This window comes from Schistocerca americana, chromosome 6 (genome assembly GCF_021461395.2).
Source record: "Schistocerca americana isolate TAMUIC-IGC-003095 chromosome 6, iqSchAmer2.1, whole genome shotgun sequence".
NCBI lineage: Eukaryota > Metazoa > Arthropoda > Insecta > Orthoptera > Acrididae > Schistocerca > Schistocerca americana.
The window spans coordinates 272,174,389-272,200,777 of record NC_060124.1 but is presented as its reverse complement, the minus strand read 5'-3'; the positions used below and the strand labels follow the sequence as shown (position 1 = coordinate 272,200,777).

Here is a 26,389-nt window from a genome sequence, read left to right as displayed (position 1 = left end):
ACCCCACTGACACCTCGCACTCCTACCTTCTACCTACTTCCTAAAATTCACAAACCCAAACATCCCGGCCGCCCCATTGTAGCTGGTTACCAAGCCCCCACAGAACGTATCTCTGCCTACGAAGATCAACACCTTCAACCCTTTACATGCAGTCTCCCATCCTTCATCAAAGACACCAACCACTTTCTCGAACACCTGGAATCCTTACCCAGTCTGTTACCCCCGGAAACCATCCTTGTAACCATTGATGCCACTTCCCTATAAACAAATATCCCGCACGTCCAGGGCCTCGCTGCAATGGAGCACTTCCTTTCACGCCGATCACCTGCCACCCTACCTAAAACCTCTTTCCTCATCACCTTAGCCAGCTTAATCCTGACTCACAACTTCTTCACTTTTGAAGGCCAGACATACCAACAATTAATGGGAACAGCCATGGGTACCAGGATGGCCCCCTCGTATGCCAACCTACTTATGGGTCGCTTAGAGGAAGCCTTCTTGGTTACCCAGGCCTGCCAACCCAAAGTTTGGTACAGATTTATTGATGACATCTTCATGATCTGGACTCACAGTGAAGAAGAACTCCAGAATTTCCTCTCCAACCTCAACTCCTTTGATTCCATCAGATTCACCTGGTCCTACTTCAAATCCCATGCCACTTTCCTTGACGTTGTCGTCCATCTGTCCAATGGCCAGCTTCACACATCCGTCCACATCAAACCCACCAACAAGCAACAGTACCTCCATTATGACAGCTGCCACCCATTCCATATCAAACGGTCCCTTCCCTACAGCCTAGGCCTTCGTGGCAAACGAATCTGCTCCAGTCCTGAATCCCTGGACCATTACACCAACAACCTGAAAACAGCTTTCGCATCCCGCAACTACCCTCCCAACCTGGTACAGAAGCAAATAACCAGAGCCACTTCCTCATCCCCTCAAACCCAGAACCTCTCACAGAAGAACCCCAAAAGTGCCCCACTTGTGACAGGATACTTCCCGAGACTGGATCAGACTCTGAATGTGGCTCTCCAGCAGGGATACAACTTCCTCAAATCCTGCCCCGAAATGAGATCCATCCTTCACGAAATCCTCCCCATTCCACCAAGAGTGTCTTTCCGCCATCCACCTAACCTTCGTAACCTCTTGGTTCATCCCTATGAAATCCCCAAACCGCCTTCCCTACCCCTCTGGCTCCTACCCTTGTAACTGCCCCCGGTGTAAAACCTGCCCCATGCACCCTCCTACCACCACCTACTCCCGTCCGGTAACCCAGAAGGTGTACGCGATCAAAGGCAGAACCACATGTGAAAGCACCCACGTGATTTACCAACTGACCTGCATACACTGTGACACTTTCTATGTGGGAATGACCAGCAACAAACTGTCCATTCGCATGAATGGACACAGTCAGACAGTGTTTTTTTGTAATGAGGATCACCCTGTGGCTAAACATGCCTTGGTGCACGGCCAGCACATTTGGCACAGTGTTACACCGTCCGGGTTATCTGGATACTTCCCACTAACACCAACGTATCTGAACTCCGGAGATGGAAACTTGCCCTTCAATATATCCTCTCTTCCCGTTATCCACCAGGCCTCAATCGCCGCTAATTTCAAGTTGCCGCCACTCATACCTCACCTGTCATTCAACAACATCTTTGCCTCTGCACTTCCGCCTCAACTGACATCTCTGCCCAAATTCTTTGCCTTTAAATATGTCTGCTTGTGTCTGTATATGTGTGGATGGATATGTGTGTGTGTGCGAGTGTATACCTGTCCCTTTTTTCCCCCTATGGTAAGTCATTCCGCAGGTTGGCAGATGACGTTCACTGGGCATTCGCCACACCCACACCCTACTATCGGATTGCCACATTGTGTACCATGATTGGTCACTCTACACTACATTTTTCCACTATTTAATCATCCAATGTTTACACTCCTTACACCAAGCAATGCATCATTTGGCATTTACTGGCATGATGTGTGGTTTGTGAGCAGCCGCTCGATCATGAAATCCAAGTTTTCTCACCATCCGCCTAACTGTCATAGTACTTGCAGTGGATCCTGATGCAGTTTGGAATTCCTGTATGATGATTTGGTTAGATGTCTGCCTACTACACGTTACGTCCCTCTTCAACTGTCAGCAGTCTCTGTCAGTCAACAGACAAGGTCGGCCTGTACACTTTTGTGCTGTGCATGTCCCTTCACATTTCCGCTTCACTGTCACATTGAAAAGAGTGGGCCTAGGGATGTTTAGGAGTGCAGAAATCTCGTGTACAGACATATCACCCAAGTGACACCCAATCACCTGAACACATTCAAAGTCTGTGAGTTCCACGGAGCACCCCATTCTGCTCTCTCACGATGTCTAATGACTACTGAGGTCACAAATATGGAGTACCTGGCTGTAGGTGGCAGCACAATGCAGCTGATATGAAAAAAATATGTTTTAGGGAGTGTCCAGATACTTTTGATGGCATATTGTATATATTTTACTAAGCAAGAAACATTTCTTTGTTTATTCCCAATAGTTGTCACAAAAATGTGAAGTGTCTGTTGGATTATGAAAACAGACATTTTCCATACACCAGGCACATCTGATAAAAGAAAAAATAATGCATTCAGACACTTCACAGTTATTACTATATGTATTGAGACAGAACTGGAATGGGAAATGATCGTAGCTGTTATTCTGCTTGTTTTACTGTGTAGTAACCCGTACTTGATGAAATTCATAAAATGTGGTGTGACAGATTGACATTGTAGAATGACTGAAGTTTAAGATTACTTTTCTTCAGATAGACCTAAAATGACAAGCAGCTGTCAGAAATTAACTGAAAAATGCCTTCCAATGTTGAAAATTTTTTTTAGCGCGAGGCTGAATCACACTATTAGCCTAGGTGAAATCCGAATTATATTAACAGTAAAGACAAATGTGTCATTATATCCAAACCAACAGTCCAACAAAAGAATTGAATTATTCTCACCGAATGTTAGGAAGACATTTAGGATGTAACAATGAGGATTATTCTCTCCCATTTTTTCAGATTTTGCTGCATCAATTACAAAACATTTGTAGGTAAACAGTCCTTTCTGTTTAAATTTTTGGCCCTAATTTGCCTTCATGTTCCTGAAAACAGCGATAAACTTTCAGAAACAGTAATCTACTGATACTAGCATTGTTGTATGTGGATGTGACGCAGCATTCACTGACTGCGCAAGGAAATCTGCCTTTTTTCACGCAAAGTGATGAAATTCATTTTCCAGGAAACCTGACTGATTGGCTTTATACACAGCTTTTATGGAATAACAAGAAGCTTCATCTTTACATCAGCTATGAATTTCTCTATAATACCATTAACAACATATCCTCAACATGTTTACTTGAGGTAAACTTTGTAATTTTACAACTTCCTTTCCTCTGTTTAACCTGGCTGAAGAGGTCTGGAAATCAATAATGTTCATCTCACTTGCCCAGTCTCGTATATCTCCATAGGTAATGGTGCATTTATTCTCATAAGCAGTTCTAAATCTTTCAAGTAGTTTTTCTTTTGCACTTTTGCAAGTTTCATTTTGGTGCATGTTTCATACTTTCTTCCATTTATACCGTTCATTGTCAGATTTTACAAAACAAAACTGGCTTTGCAAATCCTTAAGTTTAAGCATTATTTCCCTCCTTTGTTAAACCAAAAAATGCATAGCCGTTTCTTTGTCACTGAAAGCTATTACTGAAGGTGTTTTCTTTGAGCTTGGAAGTTCCACTGTTTCTGTTCTGGAGTTTAATTAGCACAGTGACCATTGTCTGATCCACAGCCCAGGTAATTGTCAAAGTTATTTCCTGTTTGTTCTAGTGTTACCACAATTTCTGATGAAATGTTGACATTATTGAAGTGAACGTCCAAGAAATTAACTAATAAATGACACATTTGTGAGTCTTCAGGAGAAGGTGATTTCGCTTGCATACCAAATTCTTCATATTTTGTCTTTTCAAAGTTGGAAAAAAATTAACTGTATTCTACATTACTGTGAAATTCTGGAACCTGCACAAAGACAGATGCTACTAGCAAGCATATGCCAAGAAATCACAAAGAAAATGAATTCAGTTTTATATCCATTGTTAACACATAGCGACACCACATAGGAAACTGCTAATTATTATGGAAATTAAAAGAGTTTACATATTACAATCATGTTGTGCCATATTATCTGTTTACTGATGTGCTGCCAATCAAGGAAATGTACCTACTGTATTGCACATGTACTGTCTGCTACAGCTATGACAGGGGTATGCATAACTCCAGCTGCCTGATGAACTAAGATTTTGGCAAATTTCAACATTAAAAATTTGCAGTGTGTCTTAGCAGCTATAATTTTTTCTTTCGGTGTATTCTTCCTGTATAAAAAAATTCCGGGCTGGTTTCAACACGTCCCAGATTGGACAGTTCTCTTTTTAGAGCCAGAATACAAAATATCAACCAGGTACTAGATGTACACCTTAATGTTTACTACTATGAGAACCCAGTAATCAATAACAGTAAAATTTCGCACAATGGCCAGGTGCATGTAAATACAAGGATTCTGTTGGGAGACTGTGTAGACATTAAAAATAAAAAGAGTGAACTATTTCACCTACTGCAAGAGGCGTCAATTTAATTGGTTAAAGTCGTAGCTGTTGAACGGGTACTAGAATACGGTGTGATCTTAGCAACTACTCATATTGTAATACTTATGGACTCACTCTCTGCAGTGCAAACACTATCCTCAATTGGAAAGTACAAAGGGAGTTGTTATTTACCATACTAAGTAGCTGCAGCTGTATCAGCGATGCACAACACCAGTAAGGGGGTATAATTAGGGTGGATCAAGGGCCATGCTGGGATTATTGGTAATGAGAAAGCTGACCAGTTGGTTAAGGATGCAGTGATGATTGTCATGCAAGAGCAAGGCATCCCAGTAAATGATCTCATTGCAGTAGTTAGAGACATCACCAAAAATGACTGGAGCAGGGCACAGGAGTCCAAAGATCTGCACAAGGGCACCGAGTACAAGCAAATCCACCTGCACCTACTAAAGACACAATGATATACTGAAAATTAGTTTCCAAAATGCAACAGTACAGGCATTAAGTAATGAGTGAGTTTGTGAGGATCATTGCCAGGTTGAAATTTAACCAAGGCTGCCACTGACAACAGCTTTACAGACCCCATCTGGTACCATTGCCGTACTCAAATTGGGGAGCTCCAGGACATTAATCACATCTTCTTCAGCCACCCATGAGACATAAGAGGAACTGACTGGCTGATTACAGAGCTGGTCCGTGTGCATCAAACAGTTCCTCCTCGTGTGTTAATCGTTGTGTTTACAAAGAACGTAGACATTTAAAAATTACTTATGAAATGTTAAGTTGGAATTAAATTGTAACTGTTAAGGTTAAGCATGTGTTTTTTTTTCACAGTGTTTGAAGGCTAGAGGTCAATATTCATATTAATAGATGTTAAATTTTATGTTTATCTTTTACAGGCTCATCTTCCTGTAATCAACCTGCAACAATAAAGCATAGCCACCCATAACTAGATATTCAAAACAGCAGAGAAACCAGAATTTGTCTATCCATTCAGAAAAACTACCAATAAAGTCTTGTTCTGTTGAAGAGATCTAGGTCAGAATTTAGAGTTTATGGGCAAATATTGTTAAGATGTTTATCAAACTGCATGTGTACAAAAAATATTCCTTTAGTTGCAATTTTTTCAACTTAGTGTTGAATGTCGGTTTAATTAACAGAACTGTATGGGGTTTTCTAGAACTTTTTTGATTTTTTTTGTTAACAGTAGTAAAAAGATTCATGTATTGTAGCAGTTTCTGAAATTTCCTTTGTAGTTATGCTAAAGAAAAAACTCGCTACAACTTATGCAAAGTAAATAAGAGACATATCTGTAAGTCTAATTTGCCATTATTTTTACTGGGATTTTTTGTGAGCTTATTGTTAAACACTTAAGAGTAACTAACAATTTTTGTTATATTGTTGCATATTTTATTTGACTATTGTTAACTATTAATCTTCATACCATTCATGTTGATAATAATTATTACTTTAAGAAAATTCATGAAACATTTAATTGGAAGTAGTTTGTTGTTGATGATACAGAATGAATATAGTATTTTATTTGTTTATAAAATGCACTGGCTACTAGTATAGCTACTAGTTGGTGAAAAACATCTTCCATTGATGTAAGTATAAGTATATGGTTCTTCATGGTTTTGTAATTAATTGTAAACTATGTATACATGCTCCTATAAAATCAGCAAAAGAAAAACGCAAGAAGGATTTTTCAAATATCTTTCACCTATCTGTATGTCACAAATTTACACTAATTGTCTACAAACTTCCAATTCATATTCACACTCCAACTATAATTAGACAATATTGAAAATTCACATCACAATTATACTGTTGAGGGACTGAAAACAAGTTTATTAATACATTACAGAATTTAAACATGGGCTTCAAATATGAGAAATTTGAATGCAAAATTAATGTACAAACAATGATGTTTGGCAACTGCTGACCTGCAGATGAATGGTGAGTGGCCACATATGCACTAGTTAAAGATTAGTTAATTGTACTATCTTTTGAGCTTTTGCTTGTTTTTCTCTAAATACAACTATCCATACAATGCTCTTGCTCAGAGCTGTTGCATCACTGAATATTGATGAACTGTTGTGTGGGCAGATAGATAAAACAGAGGAAAAAGGTGTCAGAAAGGTGAGGAGGGATGGACTTGGAGATAAGGAAGGACTGGGGAATTTTTGGAAGATGTGGAGAGGTAGGCAGGTTGCACTTACTGGTAGGGGAGGGGAGGGGGGGGGGTCATGTGTGTGTGGTCGTGTGTGTGTGTGTGGTCGTGTGTGTGTGTGTGTGTGTGGTGGTAGGTGTGCGTGCTTGTGTGAATGTGTGTGCATTTCTCTTTTCTGTAGAAGGCTTTGGCCAAAAGCTAATACATATGTTATGGTGAGCAGCAATCTGTCCTTTTCATAATATTGTTGACATTCCAACCTGGATCTTCCATTGTTTATGAGTGGACAGACTATTTTTTGTTTTCTGAACTAGTTCTGAAAGCTAGGCGTAAGGTTTTAGCTACCAGCGGTCCTAGAATTTTTTCTCCTGAAGGTAATTGTTGGCCAACCATGATCTCTCTTGTAATTTAATAGTTTTCACAAGTGATTTTTTTCTTTAACAAAACTTTATTTCCTTATATTGATGCAAGTGAACTCTGATTATTTATTATTTGTGCGTGTGGGTTAGGTCGCAGCAATCTAGTTTCTTAGTACTACTTTTTGCAAGGGGCGTGCTTGTCCTAGACAAGTGGACATAACCATAAATACTTTTGGAGTCTAGGGGACTGATGACCTAAGATGTTAAGTCCCATAGTGCTCAGAGCCATTTGAACTTTTGGAGTCTCACACTTCGCCCACTGTCACTAACACATCTTTAGACTCTGGTTTTGCTCTACATAGATGGTTGACTCACAGTTCTACATTTTCATCAACATACATTCTCTGCAAGCATGGCAGAGGGTACCCTGTGCTACTATTAGTCCATCCATTTCATGTTGAAACTGGAGCAAGGGAAAAACAGCAGTCCACCCGCTTGCATATGAGCCCTAATTTCTCTTATCATGTTGTCATGATCCTTTGGTGATAAGTCAATTGGTGGCAGTACCATAATTCTGCAGACTGTCAGAAATACCCTGTCAATAGTGATTTGCAAAAATAACATCTTCTGCCCTCCAGGGATTACCATTTGAGTTCACAAAGCACATCTGTAATACTTACGTGTAGATTGAACCTACCAGTAAAAAATGTGGCAGCAAATGTGTGAACTGCTTCAGTGTCTTCCTTTGGTCCAGCCGGGTTGGGATCCCAGACATCTGAGCCACACTCAAGAATGGGTTGCGTGAATGTTCCGTACGCTGTCTCCTTTATAGATAAGTTACACTTTTCCAAGAATTCTCTGAAAAAACTGAACTCAACCATTTGCCTTCCCTACTACTAACCATACATGCTCGCTCATTTCACTTCCTTTTGCAGCATCATGCCTAGATATTTAATAGCTGTGACTGTGTCAAGCAGCACGCAACTTATACTATATTTGATCACTACAGGATTATTTTTCCTACTCATCTTCATTAACTTAAATTTTTCCACATTTAGAGTAAGCTGCCATTCATCACACCAAATAGAAGTTCTATCCAAGTATTCATGTATTCTCAAGTCACTCAAATACAACACTTGCCTGTAGCCTACAGCTCCATCAGAAAACACCCACAGATTGCTGATCAGCTAATCCATCAGATTTCTTACGTGTATAGATGAAAAGGAGCATTCGTCACCTGCAGTGTGGCACCAGGTCACTTTCTGGAAATCCAGGAATATGAAATCTCCTGTTTTGTGCGAGGAAAGAGCAAACTATGTTTTGCATGTGTGATGCTTTCTAAATCCTTGTTGATTGTGGATATAAGCTCTTCTACCTCAAGGAAATTTATTATATTCGAACATAGAATATGCTCCATAATCCTACAGCTAACCAACATTAAGGAAATTGGTCTGTTATTTTGTGGATCTATTCTTTTAGTCTTCTTGTACATGAGAGTCACCTGTGTTTTTGTGGGTGAGAGATTCATGATAAAGCATGTCCCATATAAGATCATGCAGTTTGCACTGTCAGGCCAACATCATAAAGTATGCAGTCAAGATTGTACTGCACAGTTGACCAGTTGGAGTAGGTCAGTGTGACTGCAAGCAGAACTGAAACAGTGCAGGCAGAGCAGCTGACCACAAATGCAGTGAGAATGACACAGGCACGTTGGCAGTGGCGCCAGCAGCAAGCATCGACTTCACCACTCCGTGAGCTCATAACATTTTAGACCCACTAGTCAGCAGAACAAATGATGACTACGTAAATGTATTATAAATCCTAATTGTATTCCAGAGCACTTACCAATTATGAAGAGAGTGGAAAGTGTCTCTGAGCATGAGCAGCATGAAATTGGAAAGTAAGGCAAACTGCCTGTTGTTGAAGACAGAAAGCAGAGTTGATAATCAGCTATTTTTGTTTATTAAGTCAGTTTAAAGTCTCTCAGTGCAAGAGGATCTTGGATATAAGTATAGGAACTATTGCTAAAATATTTGGGACAATAAATTATCGAATTATGTCCCATATAAGATCATGCAGTTTGCACTGTCAGGCCAACATCATAAAGTATGCAGTCAAGATTGTACTGCACAGTTGACCAGTTGGAGTAGGTCAGTGCGACTGCAAGCAGAACTGAAACAGTGCAGGCAGAGCAGCTGACCACAAATGCAGTGAGAATGACACAGGCACGTTGGCAGTGGCGCCAGCAGCAAGCATCGACTTCACCACTCCGTGAGCTCATAACATTTTAGACCCACTAGTCAGCAGAACAAATGATGACTACGTAAATGTATTATAAATCCTAATTGTATTCCAGAGCACTTACCAATTATGAAGAGAGTGGAAAGTGTCTCTGAGCATGAGCAGCATGAAATTGGAAAGTAAGGCAAACTGCCTGTTGTTGAAGACAGAAAGCAGAGTTGATAATCAGCTATTTTTGTTTATTAAGTCAGTTTAAAGTCTCTCAGTGCAAGAGGATCTTGGATATAAGTATAGGAACTATTGCTAAAATATTTGGGACAATAAATTATCGAATTATGAAAATTGATGACAAATTAATGTACAAGAAGGATAGCAGAAGTGATCCACAAACATACCATCCAAACTCATTGCCATCCTTTTGTTGTAGAATCTTAGAATATTTTCTTAGCACATATGTTATGGGGAATCTTCAGCATAATGACTTGTCCATTCCAACCAGCATGGATTCCAAAAACATTGATTGTGTAAAAACCCTGCACATCCTTTTGTCGTGCTGTAACTCGAAAGTCACAGATCAAAGCTGTCAGATGGTTGCAGTATTTCTTGACCTTCAAAAAATCATTTGACTCAGTGCCACACCAATATTTACTGGCAAAAATATGATTATATTAGGTATCAAACAAAATTCATGGCGATTGTGGATTTCCATGTAGATAGTAGAATGCAATGTTACCTTGTATGGAGAGTCATTGGCAGAAGTAGAAGTAATTTCAGACATGTCCCAGGCAGATGTGTTGGGACCCTTCTTGTTCATGTTGTATATTAATGACTTAGCTAACAATGTTAATGGTAACCTCAGACTTTTTGCAGATTATGCGCTTATATATATATAATGAAGTACAGTCTGAAAAAAGCTGCACAAATATTCAGTCATATATGGACAAGATTTGAAACTGATATAAAATATGGCAATTTGATTTGAGTATAGAGAAATGTAAAATTATTTACCTTCCAAAATGTGGAAAAGTATTATTCTGTGACTGCAATGTCTGTGAATTATAGTTGTAATCACTCAAGTAATAAAATAACCAGATGTAGCAATTTGTTGGAGATAGGAAATCGTAGATAAATGGAACAATCACATCATAGATAAGACAGATAACAGACAGTGATTCATTGGCAATATTCTGGCGAAATGCAGTCAGTCTACCAGAAGGACTATTTACAAATCAGAACTTTGCAGTGGATTAAAACTGTGCTGCAGATGGTACTCAAATCCAGAACCTATGCTATCTGTGGATAAACGCTGTATTGACTGACCTATCCCAGATAAGATGCAACTAGACAGCTCAGTTGGGAGAACATTTGCCTGTGAAAGGGAAAGGTTCTGAGTTCAAGTTATGATGAGGCACTAGCTTTATTCTGCCAGAAAGTTTTTAATTGGTACACTCTTCACTGCAGAGTGAAAATTCATGTTGCTTACAAATCACGTGTGTGTTCCATCTTGGAATATTTCTCAAATGTGTGGGACCTATAGCAAATGGGACCAACGGGAAATTGCATAAGTATGATGAAAGGCAGCACAATTGGTATGTTTCACTCACAGGAGAGCATCACAGAAATGTTGAAATAAGAATGCTGAAAATTAGATGGATAGATCACATAACTAATGAGGAGGTATTGAACAGAATTGGGGAGAAGAGGAGTTTGTGGCACAACTTGAATAGAAGAAGGGATCAGGTGATAGGATATATTCTGAGGCATCAAGGGATCACCAATTTAGTACTGGAGGGAAGCATGGAGGGTAAAAATCATAGAGGGAGACCAAGAGATGAATAAAATAAGCAGATTCAGAAGGATGTAGGTTGCAGTAGGTACTGGGAGATGAAGAACCTTGCACAGGATAGAGTAGCATGGAGAGCTCGATCAAACCAGTCTCAGGACTGAAGACCACAACAACATATAGCAAAAGTACACTGGCATAGGTATGGACCTGCAATGATGGAGAAACTAAATGGTAACTTAAGACAGACAGGTTTATAATGAGAGGTGGGATACACTCAGAGAGGAAGCAGTTGTAACTGGCATTAGCTTTTGTGACAGACGTAGGAACCACTAGAATAAAAACAAAGACTGAAAGAGTTTAGCAGAAAGAATGTGTAAGCAATTTTGTTGAGTAATCTAATAGACGATGAGGAACATATGGGTTATGGGGGGAATGTAGAGTCATGCAGATGTGAAACTGCATAATAAAGAAGCTGGTTGTGTTGAGAGAACTGATGCATGGCTTTTGGCTGTAACAAAAATATGGATACAATAGGATGCCCATGGGTTTAAGAAACACTCCTATCATATTTCATTAGCCCATGAATTCTGCCTTGATAGGGTTTCAAGACACAACCTGAAGTTTCAAATTGGCAACTTCTGTTATCATGTTACCTATTAAAGTCATGTGGTGTCAGCTGTTGTTCCAAAACCATATCTGAATAAAGAGTGCTTTGGTACAAAATAGTCATTAAATGGTACTTAAATAAAATAGGTAGAGGTCTGATTGGACAAATCACACACAACAAAACAAGAGCAAAAAAGACGGGTATTCTGAATTTTGTATGAAAGACTTGCAGAATATTACTGGGAAGACTGGAGGAAGAAACTGTAGCTTATTTTTGATCAACAATGAACAGAAATAGCAACTCAGTCACCAGGGAGTAGTAAAAGCCACATCGAGCAATTTCCACAGCACAAGAGAGACAATAGTTGAAATGAGAAAGTAATTAAAAGTCAAATGACCAGCACAAAAGCAAACACTTGAAGGTGTGTGAAAAAGTCACTACAAGACACTTTGAAGGAGATTAATAAATAATGACCAATTAGTTCAGTTTGTCGATATATTAAGTGACCTGGAGAAGGAGCATGGTATCGTAGTCTGCCATTTTAGAAACTTAATCAAGTAAAGCAGTGTAATTTATTAAGTATTTGCCTTTAATCCAGGAAGATATGAAATGTAAGTAATTCCTCATTCTCTCTCACAAAACAGCTATCATATTTTCAGAGTTGTTGAGTTTGATGTGGTCCTATCGGATAATAAAGTAAATTATGTCCTCAGTGTATGGTTAGTGAAAAACAAATAATTTAACAAGATACTGACAAATTTGGAGCTGTAAGGGCGGGTCACGAGTCGTGCTTGCGTAGCTCAGTCAGTAGAGCACTTGCCCGCAAAAGGCAAAAGTCCCGAGTTCGAGTCTCGGTCCGGCACACAGTTTTAACCTGCAAGGAATTTTCAATAAATTTAATCTTTACAAGTTACTACCCTTTTCAATGGGAGTAGGTGCTAGAGAATTGTTTTAAATATAAAAACTAAATTTCAAATTTTGTAAGAAACTTCTGTTTTGTTATCCAATACTATCAAGTATGTGAGGGAGAATTCTGCAGCCATGTATAGATGAAGCTTTATATTGTTTCGTAAATTTCAGTGTTCTGAATGAGAGTTTGTTGTATTCCTTTACAGATTAAAAGATCAAACATTCTGTACTACTATTCTATGAATGAAATTGAATGTGTATGTGAAGACACCGCCTACAGTTGTTTCTCCACAAATGGGTGTATCACATACAGGCAAAGCTGACAGGGAGAAAGTGTAGCACATGTGCTATTTTATTGGACTGAGCAGGGTGCAGAAGATTTTGGTGAGAAATGTTTTCTACGAAGCACATTTCTACTATTCATAACGCACATTAACCACATGGCCAGGATGGCATCTTGAGAAATGTAGACCCTGGACATTATTTTTCAGTTCAAAGCTTCCAGTGTCTAGCCAAGGCTCAGCAATCATAAAGGATGTAGTAGTAAACCCTTAGGATATAACAATCAGATAAGTGACATCTGTAAGTTGCATATTATTAATATGTCAAGCTGTGGCATGAATTCACTGCGGATGACACCTCCCCCCCACCCACCCCCACCCCACCCCCGCCCAAAAAAAAAAAAAAAAAAAAAAAAAAAAAAAAAAAAAAAAAGAGAATTGCTTTGATTCACAGTTTCCTCATCCTTGATTTTAGGTTATAGTCTTAGGTGGAGATTTCAATTTACGAGACATAGACTGGGACACTCAGATGTTTAGGACGGGTGGTAGGGACAGAGCATTGAGTGACATTGTACTGAGTGCACTATCCGAAAACTACATCAAGCAATTAAACAGACAACCGACTCATGGAGATAACATCGTGGACCTACTGGTAACAAACAGACCCGAACTTTTCGACTCTGTAAGCGCAGAACAGGGAATCAGTGATCATGAGGCCGTTGCAGCATCCCTGAATATGGAAGTACATAGGAATATAAAAGAAGGGAGGACGGTTTATCTGTTTAGCAAGAGTAATAGGCAGATTTCAGACTACCTAGCAGATCAAAACGAAAATTTCTGTTCCTACACTGACAATGTTGAGTGTTTATGGAAAAAGTTCAAGGCAATCGTAAAATGTGTTTTAGACAGGTATGTGCTAAGTAAAACCGTGAGGGACGGGAAAAACCCACCGTGGTTCAACAACAAAGTTAGGAAACTACTGCGAAAGCAAATAGAGCTTCACTGCAAATTTAAACGCAGCCAAAACCTCTCGGACAAACAGAAGCTAAACGATGTCAAAGTTAGCGTAAGGAGGGCACAGGTCATCCCCGTTTTCAAGAAGGAACGTCGAACAGATGTGCAGAACTATAGACCTACATCTCTAACGTCTATCTGTTGTAGAATTTTGGAACACGTATTACGTTCGAGTATAAGGTAGATGCCGTGTTTCTTGACTTCTGCAAGGCGTTCGATACAGTTCCACACAGTCGTTTACTGAATAAAGTAAGAGCATATGGACTATCAGACCAATTGTGTGATTGGATTGAAGAGTTCCTAGATAACAGAACGCAGCATGTCATTCTCAATGGAGAGAAGTCTTCCGAAGTAAGAGTGATTTCAGGTGTGCCGCAGGGGAGTGTCGTAGGACCGTTGCTATTCACAATATACGTAAATGACCTTGTGGATGACATCGGAAATTCACTGAGGCTTTTTGCAGATGATGCTGTGGTATATCGAGAGGTTGTAACAATGGAAAATTGTACTGAAATGCAGGAGAATCTGCAGTGAATTGACGCATGGTGCAGGGAATGGCAATTGAATCTCAATGTAGACAAGTGTAATGTGCTGCGAATACATAGAAAGAAAGATCCCTTATCATTTAGCTACAGTATAGCAGGTCAGCAACTGGAAATAGTTAATTCCCTAAATTATCTGAGAGTACGCATTAGGAGTGATTTAAAATGGAATGATCATATAAAGTTGATCATCGGTAAAGCAGATGCCAGACTGAGATTCATTGGAAGAATCCTAAGGAAATGCAATCTGAAAACAAAGGAAGTAGGTTACAGTACGCTTGTTCGCCCACTGCTTGAATACTGCTCAGCAGTGTGGGATCCGTATCAGATAGGGTTGATACAAGAGATAAAGAAGATCCAACGGAGAGCAGCGCGCTTCGTTACAGGATCATTTAGTAATCGCGAAAGCATTACGGAGATGATAGATCAACTCCAGTGGAAGACTCTGCAGGAGAGACACTCAGTAGCTCGGTACTGGCTTTTGTTGAAGTTTCGAGAACATACCTTCACCGAGGAGTCAAGCAGTATATTGCTCCCTCCTACGTATATCTCGCGAAGAGACCATGAGGATAAAATCAGAGACATTAGAGCCCACACAGAGGCATACCGACAATCCTTCTTTCCACGAACAATACGAGACTGGAATAGAAGGGAGAACCGATAGAGGTACTCAAGGTACCCTCCGCCACACACCGTCAGGTGGCTTGCGGAGTATGGATGTAGATGTAGATGTAGAGGGCTATGCGTGAAGCGTTCAGTGAATTCGAAAGTAAAATTCTATGTACCGACTTGACAGAAAATCCTAGGAAGTTCTGGTCACACGCGTAAAGCTGAAATACTAAACACCTTTTTCCAAAGCTGTTTCACAGAGGAAGACCGCACTGCAGTTCCTTCTCTAAATCCTCGCACGTACGAAAAAATGGCTGACACCGAAAGAAGGGTCCAAGGAATAGAAAAGCAACTGAAATCACTCAACAGAGGAAAGTCCAATGGACCTGACGGGATACCAATTCGATTCTACACAGAGTACGCGAAAGAACTTGCCCCCCTTCCAACAGCCTTGTACGGCAAGTCTCTAGAGGAACGGAAGGTTCCAAATGATTGGAAAAGAGCACAGGTAGTCCAGTTTTCAAGAAGGGTCATCGATCAGATGCGCAAAACTACAGGCCTATATCTCTGACATCGATCTGTTGTAGAATTTTAGAACATGTTTTTTGCTCGCGTATCATGTCATTTCTGGAAACCCAGAATCTACTCTGTAGGAATCAACATGGATTCCGGAAACAGCGATCGTATGAGACCCAACTCGCTTTATTTGTTCATGAGACCCAGAAAATATTAGATACAGGCTCCCAGGTAGATGCCATTTTCCTTGACTTCCGGAAGGCGTTCGATACAGTTGCGCCCTGTCGCCTGATAAAGTAAGAGCCTACGGAATATCAGACCAGCTGTGTGGCTGGATTGAAGAGTTTTTAACAAACAGAACACAGCATGTTGTTCTCAATGGAGAGACGTCTACAGGCGTTAAAGTAAAGTCTGGCGAGCCACAGAGGTGTGTTATGGGACCATTTCTTTTCACAATATATGTAAATTACCTAGTAGATAGTGTCGGAAGTTTCATGCGGCTTTTCGCGGATGATGCTGTAGTATACAGAGAAGTTGCAGCATTAGAAAATTGCAGCGAAATGCAGGAAGATCTGCAGCGGATATTACTTCATTACTATATCTTCGTCGTTTACCAGCCATGGCTGGACATACTGCGTCACAAATACAATGTTTATCAACTAACATTTATACAACACCATATACAAAATGTATATTACGAATAAAAGAAAATATTTTTGCAGTGCACAAAAACACATAGAACATAGAGAAAATGAAATATAACTAAACAGGAAAGTAAAACTTCATAGCAGCAAAAGAAAATACCATAAATCAAAATGTTTACAAAACCATGTAGATCATACACACAAAGTTTCGTTTTGGCGAAATATGTACTTTAAGTAAAACACAAAATTAAATGTGCAGTCAACTGAGAACATAAAAAGAAGATTAAATTTAGGCAAAATTATATATAAAACACAACAATATTTATTATTTTGCCCTTTCACTAGAACCACTGTTGAAAAACTCTTCCAAGGAATATAGTGGACGTTGTTTCAAGTCCTGAGTAATTTTTTTTCCGAAATAATTCAGGTGGCAGGAGTTTCACTTCTGGAGGCAGTTGACTGTACATTTTTAGGGCGACTGTTGGAAAGCTGTCTTATGTACTTGATAGGCGACACCTTGGCACTTCAATGTTCCTCTTATAGCGAGTGTCATGATTATGTATTTCTTGTCTCATGCTAAAATTCCTTTGATTTTCTTTTATATAAATGAGCCTGGTGAAAATAGGCATACAGTGGTCCAGTATTTTGCTAGAGGATATGATCCTGATGGCTTTTTTTTTGTAATAGCAATACATCTTTGCAGTCTGAGGAGTGTCCCCACAACAACAGTCCATAGCTAATGTGGCTGTGTAAGAGTGCATGGTAGACTATCGTGAGAAACTGGTCAGTTATTACCCTCTTCAGCTTCCTCAGGAGGTATATCACACGAGAAAGTTTGATGCATACATATGCAGTGTGATCATTCATGGAGAGTTTGCTGTTAATCTTGAAGCCCAGTAGTCTGACAGTCTCCATGTTTTCTTGCTCTTCAATGTTGGTTAGACTGCATATCAAATGTTGGGTTTTTTCTTCATTGATCTTCATTTTATTTATGATGAACCATTCTTTTATTTCTTCAAACCTCAAATTTGATGCACCAAGAGCTTCTGCGGCTGTATGCCCTTTGGCAATAAGGGTAGTGTCATCTGCAAACTGCAACATTTGACTATTACAGCTCATATTATTGAAATATGAGGAATAGGAGAGGTCCTAAGACTGATCCTTGGGGCACTCCATGTTCCAGTTTTTGTTCAAGAGAAGTTACTCCGTGCACTGATACTACCTGCTTTCGGTTTTCCAAATAAGATTGGAGTGTTGATAGAACAACACCTCCAACACCATAGCATCTTAGCTTGACTATTAGTGTTGTGTGTGAGATGCAGTCAAAGGCTTTGCTGAGGTCACAGAGTGTCAGTGCCACACACTCTCTCTCTCTCTCTCTCTCTCTCTCTTCAAAACTCTGTCGAATCGTTTTTAATAAATCCAGTGTGGCTGTGGCAGTTGATCTCCCTTTGCGGAATCCGTGCCGTGTGTTTTTGAACAAGTTGTTTTCCTCAAAGTAATTCAGTACCTGGCAGTGCATCACAGACTCAGTAAGTTTGGCTAGTACTGGTACCACTGAGATTGGTCTGAAGCTGGACACCTCGCATGGATCCCCTTTCTTATATATTGGTACTGTGCGCGCCAGTTCAAGGAAATCTGGGAAGACACCAGAAGATAGACATTTGTTTATTGCTATGGCTAGTGGCTAATTCTGCAATAATTTTCTTTAGCAGTGTGCAGGACATGTCATAGATGTCTACACTTTCTGAGTGTTTGTAGGAGTTCACAATTTTTATCATGTCTTCAGGGTGTACTTCCTTCCAGTTTTGAATACTGCAACTGTCTGCATTTCTTATGTTTGCAGTCGGATGTAGGTCAGAGTGTGGAATTTCACTCACAGTCTTTTCCACTATTCTGACAAAATATTCATTGAAGTCATCAGGGCTACATGAATTTAAGCAGGAGGTAGTCTGAATTTAAGCAGGAGGTAGTCTTCTTTCTGTTCTCATTTACAGGGTTCCAGGCAGCTTTACAAGGATTTTGGGCCTCTTTAATGTATGTATCATTATATTTCTTTTTTGCTTCCTCTACTGCCTTCCTATAAGCTTTTTTGGCTTTTAGGTAGTTGTGGTGATGTAATTCTTTAGCTGGAATGCCTACAGCTGATTTCATTCGGTCCTGGCACTTTGTTACAATACACTTCAATTTATTGAGCTCGGGTGTGTACCATTGTTTCACATTGATAACTTTCTGCCTGCCTTGTGATTTGTCCACAGGATTCTTCACTGGTCTTACCGGAAACATGTCATCAAATATTGCTTTTAAGGGTTGGAACAGACATAGGAAAGAATCACTGCCTACTAACTCTGCAATTTTCTGCTGGCAGTTTACACAAGACAGAGCTGCTTTGAGATAATTTAGTCTCTCTTCTTTAACAAATCTTCTTTTGAATGTGTACTTTGAATGCCATGTGCTTATCTGCAGTTTGCTCCTCATACTGGTTTCCATTACTAGCGCACAGTGATCTGCTATCATAGGTTCAACTACACTGAGTTTAGACGCTTAACATGGACAAATGTAATGTATTGCAAGTAGATAGAAAGAAGGATCCTTTATTGTATGATTATATGATAGCGGAACAAACACTGGTAGCAGTTACTTCTGTAAAATATCTGGGAGTATGCGTATGGAACGATTTGAAGTGGAATGATCATATAAAATTAATTGTTGGTAAGGCGGGTGCCAGGATGAGATTCAGCGGGAGAGTCCTTAGAAAATGTAGTCCATCAACAAAGGAAGTGGCTTACAAAACACTCGTTCGACCTATACTTGAGTATTGCTCATCAGTATGGGATCCGTACCAGGTCGGGTTGACAGAGGAGATAGAGAAGATCCAAAGAAGAGCGGCGCGTTTCGTCACAGAGTTATTTGGAAAGCGTGATAGCGTTACGGAGATGTTTAGCAAACTCAAGTGGCAGACTCTCCAAGAGAGGCGCTCTGCATCGCGGTGTAGCTTGCTGTCCAAGTTTCGAGAGGGTGCGTTTCTGGATGAGGCATCGAATATATTGTTTCCCTTTCTTATACCTCCCGAGGAGATCACGAATGTAAAATTAGAGAGATTCGAGCGCGCACGGAGGCTTTCCGGCAGTCGTTCTTCCCAGAAACCATACGCGACTGGAACAGGAAAGGGAGGTAATGACAGTGGCACGTAAAGTGCCCTCCGTCACACACCGTTGGGCGGCTTGCGGAGTGTAAATGTAGATGTAGATGCTTTGGACAAGAAGGAGAACTCCTTGATGTGACACGCACAGCTCAGACACTTTGTTTTGGTATCATACTCAGAAATCCATGTCTCGTCCCCTGTGATCTCTCTGTTCAAAAATTCTAGATCTGTTTTGTATTGTTCCTGCAAGTCTGGCACTTCAACAAACGCTGCTCCTTCATCTCACTTGTCAGGACTTTTGCCATCATTTTCACGCAGATTTTCCTCATATGAAGATCTTCAGTTAAAATGTGGTAAACAATTGTTTCAGGTATTCCACACTCCTCTGCAATCATCTGAACACGTAATCTTTGGTCCTTGTCTACAGCTTGTCACACTTTTTGCACTGAATCGTCTGTTTCTGATATTGACGGGCGTGCCGAGCAGTCATCATTGTTGATGGATTTCTGACCTCTCGGAACCTTGTGTGCCACATGAAAGTTTGGCTTTGTTTCATCGTACCATCACTGTAGGCTTCCCAAAGCATTTCCAGCATCTTTCCCCAGTTTCACAGAGAAGTTGCTTGCATAATGCTGCTCCAAAGATTGATTCATTTTTTGCTTGACGATGGTTGCAGTAGATCTGTGGGACCGTGACCCTGTCAGAACAACTACCAACAGGTGACTGACACCAGTCAAATTCCGAAGCTTAGATCTCCCAGCAACCTCTCTGCTCAAAGCTCTGCCCTGCCAGCCAGTGTTGCTATGTATCAAAATTAATTCTGGGAACTTTTGGGTTTGTAGGCGATATTACCTAGTTGGAGCCATGGTGATATAAATTTTCTGAAGAAGACGACACTTCCACCAAACAGTGTCACTTTGAAACCCCAATCATCTCCAAATATGAAGGTAGAGTCGTCAGTGAGGTACATTTACAACTGAAAGCAAATTTATTACAACACCAAAGTTCAACCATCCAGAACTGATCGGGATGGAGAGTGCAGCTATTTATACAAACATCGAGTATTCCAGAATATATAAACGTAAAGTTATGATATTTCTAGAAACTTGAAGAAATGATAAATACTGAATAACAGATAATTGTGGGCGCTCAGCTTTGAGCTGGCAGCACGCCAGCCAGTGACCCAATGATGCTAACAATTGCGCTACAATGTGTGCGCCACAGTTCACCGCAGTATATCAGTAGTTTTGAGTTTTATTTTGTAAGAAACAGTGATTCACTTTCTCCACAACGGCCCCATTCCACTAAATTAATGACTTGTTTCTCCCTAGCTCTGATGCTTCGTACAATCTTGCACCCAGGGACCATTCACAACAAGCACAGTAGAGAAACTTTCTCTGCCACCACTTGACTCAGCCGGCTCACACAAGGAAAGATAGCCACTAACCAGTGTGGGGAGGCGACCGAAAGCAATTCGCATCATGGATCATTTAAGAGAGAGACAATTATCAAACTTAGTAAAAACAAGAAAAAGAAAATTATGCGACTGGGCTTGAGGAACCACAGGCCGGCGGATACAACCAATAGTGATAACCAGCAGCATGAGACATAGTGTGTCGACACTGACATTGAGGGCTTCATATAAGGTGGCTGCTGCTGAAGTTCCTGTTCCATTGACAACCCGAATTCGTTGCAGAGGATGGGCACTTCTCAGTACCGTAGGCACGATCAACACTGTCTCTGGCCACAATATGGCTGATATATTGCCAACCAATACTGGCGAGGTACCCAGCCACACTGCCACTACGCTGACAGCCTCCATTTTGATGCTACGATGGGATGTGTGCTATGTGTCACTATTTTATCATGTTTTATTGACATAATTTATTCTGTTTTGATGATGTTCAGTATGCATGTAACTAGAGCTTAAACATTATGACGAAACTATTTGTGCCTTGTTATCACGTCTGAAGATGCTGAAACCAGTAATGTGAATGTTTGTAGTCATTAGGTGATTTGACATAATACTTTCTTTGTCAGGAAAGTTCCAGGACAGGTTATTTTCATTTCCGTGTTAGCAAAACTAAAAAGGACCAACTGATGCTTTATGTTATTTAGTATGCGTGCGTCCTTGAAATGACCTTGGCCATGTTTCTGCACAAACTCACTAGGTGGCAGGGCTGTACTTTGCAACACACTATTTGATTCTTGGCACATTAGTTACAGTGATGCAGTGGATGCTGATTGTGAGCAAAGAGTAAACATAAAGTTCTCCGTTAAGCTTGGGAAAATACCTAATAAACGTGGACAATGACTAAGCAAGCATATGCAGGCGAGGGACTTTCAAGAAGTCGTGTTTTCAAGTGGCACAAAAGGTTTCATGAAGGCAGGAATTCAGTGCAAAACGATCCCAGAGCCCATCTAGAGCACATACCGAAGCAAAGGTAGAACTTGTAAGGCAGTTATTGCAAGAAGACGGTGTGCCTACCAGCTTTCAAATTCTCGCTGAGACATGTTAGGGTGTTAGGGTCAGTGAAAATGTGGTGCGTGATGCCTCGGGGAGCAAGGGGCGGAAGATTTCGTTCTACCCTCTCACGAGCTGGAAGTCATGGGAGCTGTTTTTGCTGAGGTGCTGGCTTTGTTTACCAACTTTGAGGAGGAACAAGAGCCAGATGCTGAGCTCTTAGGTGGCGAATTGCTTTGGGCAAGGAGGTGCCTGGCAGGGGCGGTGGCAAGGGGGGGCTATAGCCCCCCCCCCCCCGCCTTAATGGACTTCCATTTTATACTGGATAAAATTACTTCAGAAATCAGCGAATATATTACTTTAACAGGTTCAATCATTTTTTTAAATAATTATGTAGCAATATGGGTTGCAACGTATTTCAAACACATTTCAACAAAAGAATAATAGCGGCAAACAGCTTATTGTCTAAACCGATAAATATCATTTAACTTAAAATGGGCGTCTTATTATTTATTAATACACACTGGATGTATATTAATGTACCACTCACAATAATCAAGAAAGCTAAATTGCCAGGTATGCCTATCAACACTTAAATTGCTAACCCCAGACAAAAACTTCGAAATCGCCGGATATCTGGATCAAATCGTATTTTCCCCTGGCACATATGTTCTGTAGACGCGTTGCAGTGCTGGCAACGCCAGGGGGCGCGCGTCGCCTAACGACTAGTAGATATAAACTACACACGAGAGTTACAGGAATTTGTGAATGCGCATTATTGAGACGTTCATGTTGAAACGTAGTACGCGTTTGTAGTAAAGAATATGAACGTAAATTAAGACCGTTTTAATCCAGCTCAATGAGTAGAAGGCAAACGATATTTAAATTATTCAGTTGTATGGCGAGCGGGGCGACGTCGCGGTGTATACGATCTCCGATTTTTGGCGGCTTCTCATTATCTCAATAAAGAAGTAAGGAAAATGCAGGGTATTCCAAAACGATCTTTACAACTTTGATCATAGATATTTCAGAAACGTGTTAAAATTAAAAGGTGATGGGTCATTTGTATATACATAAATTTACAGGGCAGCATCTGATATTAAATTTTAAAAGCCAACCAGAAATTGATATGATAACCGAAAAGTCTGAAAGAGAATGGAAATAAAATAACTCACACCCGGAAACTGAGTGTAAAATTCATATAACTGCTGCTACCGAGTGAAGAAACTGACTGGACGAAAAAGCAATCGACTGACCAATCGATTGTTAAAAACAGTCGGTTGTCCTTCAAACTATTCCATGTGCTGTCAGCGAACACTTGTTTTCCGAGTACGATTATTGATATTACTGAAGTGTGTATCTGAGTAGTGTGACCGAATCGTGCGTCGTGAAGTGTCAATTTTTTCTGAAATAATAGTGTATTAGAGATTGAAGTGAGTGATTAAAGACGTTGCTGCAACGAATCGCAAGCTAACGAATTATTTTGGAAAATCTGAGCGTAGGGCCAAAAACCCTCGTAAGGAATCTGAAGCTTGCGCTATAGAATTGGAACCATCACAGGCTTGTGCATCTAGAGCCAACACTAAACAGTTGGTAAGAATCATATCTTCTTAATTTTAAATAATACTTCCTTCATGCTACTGAGATTTTTTACTAGTAGTTATTAGTTTAATTAAGAAGGATTAGCGCTATAATATTTAATCGATAACTAATGCTAAGAATACGACTGCTTGAAAACATGGAAAGTGAGTTCAATTTTTAAAGACGCCATTCATCTATAACGAGGTAAAATATTTTCTGCACATACCAGCATTATGCAATTAATTTGTACTGAAAAAAAACTTTATTGTTGTATTTTTTTACTAAAGCTGGTCATACGTATTTTTGGTATTAATAAAATCGACAATATTTGTAAGATGTGAGATGGTGGTTGTTTATTCTATGACTGAGGACACAACTGTGTGTGCTGTAATGACATTTGTTTAATGTTGCAAACTTTCAGAGATATACACGCCTTTACACAGTTTACAATATGACAATGTTAAGACAGTTGTGAAAATTGCGCATCTTGTCTTCTGAAATTTAACGAAGCCCAAACACAACCATATTAAATTTCAACTAGAAGTTTCTTTACAAAATTATTCTTACAATTATGTTATGATGTCGGTTAGTACTACGATAAATCATCCGATTCCAGTTCAAAGTTCGGTACTATTTAGGATGACAATCAAGTCTATGGTGGGTGGTTAGTTTTGTGACAAGTCGAGCAAAAGATTACCCAAGGTCGCTCGAGTTTACAGTGGACGCAAGCTGGTGAACCAACAAGTTTACGCCTCTGCATGCGGTTTTACCTTAGCTGTGATGAGCTACCATATGCATGGCCGCTCTCTTCCTCTGAAATTCCTATACAAACTTATTAAACCTTTGCTGAATTTTCCCCTATGTTTCTCGTTATACAGGAAAACAAGTACTCATCCTTTGTCTTGGAATATAGCGATATACACGCACATGGCTGGAGCAGCGTGCATATTGTAATGCCCTTTCAGTTCTCTCAAGAACAGTTAACTAACTAGCTGGTTCGTTTCTCCACTGTTGGAGCTAAACGACGCTACAGCTAATTTCTAGCTGGACGTCAGCCGCTGTCAATGCAGTGTTCACACAAATTTCTCCTCTGCGTCATACAGAGCGTTATGCACCCCGTTCTGCACTTGACGCCTGGTCAGAGAAGAGTCCTCAAAAATTTCCGTCTTGTCTTTCTCGTAGCCGAACTGTCTCCTCACCTGCGTTCTTTCATTCTCCATGTCATGACTTTTTCCGACCAATAGGGTCTGAGTCACGTGGTCGGTCAGTCATTGACTCCCGCCTTGGGACCTTCGACCATAGATACTAGTAGACTGGCCTTGCTGTGCAGAAGCTATGGAGCTAGTGTGGCTCCAACATAAACCACATGACTGTTGGCAAAACGTGGCGGGATTTCAAATCAGCGGTCTGCCATCCTATGTTTGTATCGGATTTTCCCCACATTTCTCAATTGACGGCCAAACGCTCCCAACAAAAACTACTTTTTTATTTGTGAAAAATTATGCCAGAACTACATTTGTCCTGGATTTGTTCAAAGTACCATTTATAAAATCTAACAAATACATCGAATGCCACTCTGGTGGGCAGCGGGACGAAATTACTATAAACTATCAATTATAGTAAAATGTCGTTAAAATTCTTTTAAACAGTAAGAGTGGGCTCGTGTCAAAACTTAAAACATTGTATTCGCCACGTTTCGAGCTCTAGTCACTTATAAAAGGAAATGGGCTATGGGAATTATGTCAACTATAGGTGTCAAAATTGTTTAATTTAGGAGCAGGTCCATTTTAGAGTATCAATTTTAGGTGCACTTCAAAGGTTCAGTTCCCAGTATTTTCACAAAAGTTTAAACTATCAGTTTAAAAAAAAAAAGATATTTTAGATGAAAGGTGAGACTTTGCAGTTTCAGAAAATAATTTTGGAGCCTAGGTTTAAAAATGACAGACACTGCAAATACAAATATAGATATACATTGTAAATAATAACGAACCTATCAAAACACTTCTCCGCGAAGTGCTTCGAGCAAAGGCGGGTATGTGCAAATGGCTTAAAGTTTTTCCGTTTCAGGGCCTGTATCCAAAGCTGCCTTCGGTTTTCATCCTTACGGAACCTATGAGTAGGAACGAGAAACGATTATACTTACTTCTGTAACCGAATTCTCACAGATACTTTCCAAAATGTAATATGAGTCTGACTTTACAGGCATCACTTTCAACACTTTAATTTACGTGATACTCTATTTCAAGTGTAAAAAACATATAAAAGTCACTTCAGCAGATTTCAATAAACGCATCTGCACTATCATAGAAACACTTACACGTGAAATGTAATGCCATTTCCCCGACAAAACGCTGAGTACAGCCATAAGCGCAACACGAAACAACCATGTTTTGCCAACATTCACGTGACTTCAGCCCAGAGATGTTGGAGCCACGAAAATGACGTCAGGGCCAGTCTATTATATTTATGGTCGAAGCTTGGGACGTGCCCTAAGTGCTTTCCATGGTACCCCCTGTGGTGTGGCCTTCGCCTCTCGTCGTGATTCCTTTCAAATCAAAACGTTTCCTCTCGCTGCTAGTCTCACCTTCTACTCATAGACATGCATTACATGATCGGTGTGTTAACAATACTGTCAATTGAGTGTCATCCTCTTGCATTACATACTTACCGGCAAATTTGCTCATTACCACCGAATTAAGTTATGTGTCATATTCACCTTCCCGTTACGATATATAAAGCTCTTATGTAAGGTGCTAAGTTGACCTTCATTTATTCTGTCACCTTACAAATTATTCAAAGCTTTCTTTCTCAACAATATCTACCAACTTTTAGTAATAGTCTATAAACATGTGCGAGCATTTCAGAAGTTTCTAAAAGCTTTTCAGACTACTCGA

At 40.0% G+C, this 26,389-nt stretch overlaps 1 protein-coding gene across 1 annotated transcript in view; it reads left to right on the top strand.

The window, feature by feature from the left end:
* LOC124620089 (cohesin subunit SA-3-like) overlaps positions 1-5,777 on the top strand; it is a 237,036-nt gene extending 231,259 nt beyond the window's left edge. Inside the window, exon 12 of the mRNA XM_047146758.1 lies at positions 5,524-5,777. The gene's annotated coding sequence lies outside the window, so the exon portion shown is untranslated. The remainder of the gene's footprint in view (positions 1-5,523) is intronic.
* The last annotated feature ends 20,612 nt before the right edge of the window (positions 5,778-26,389 follow it).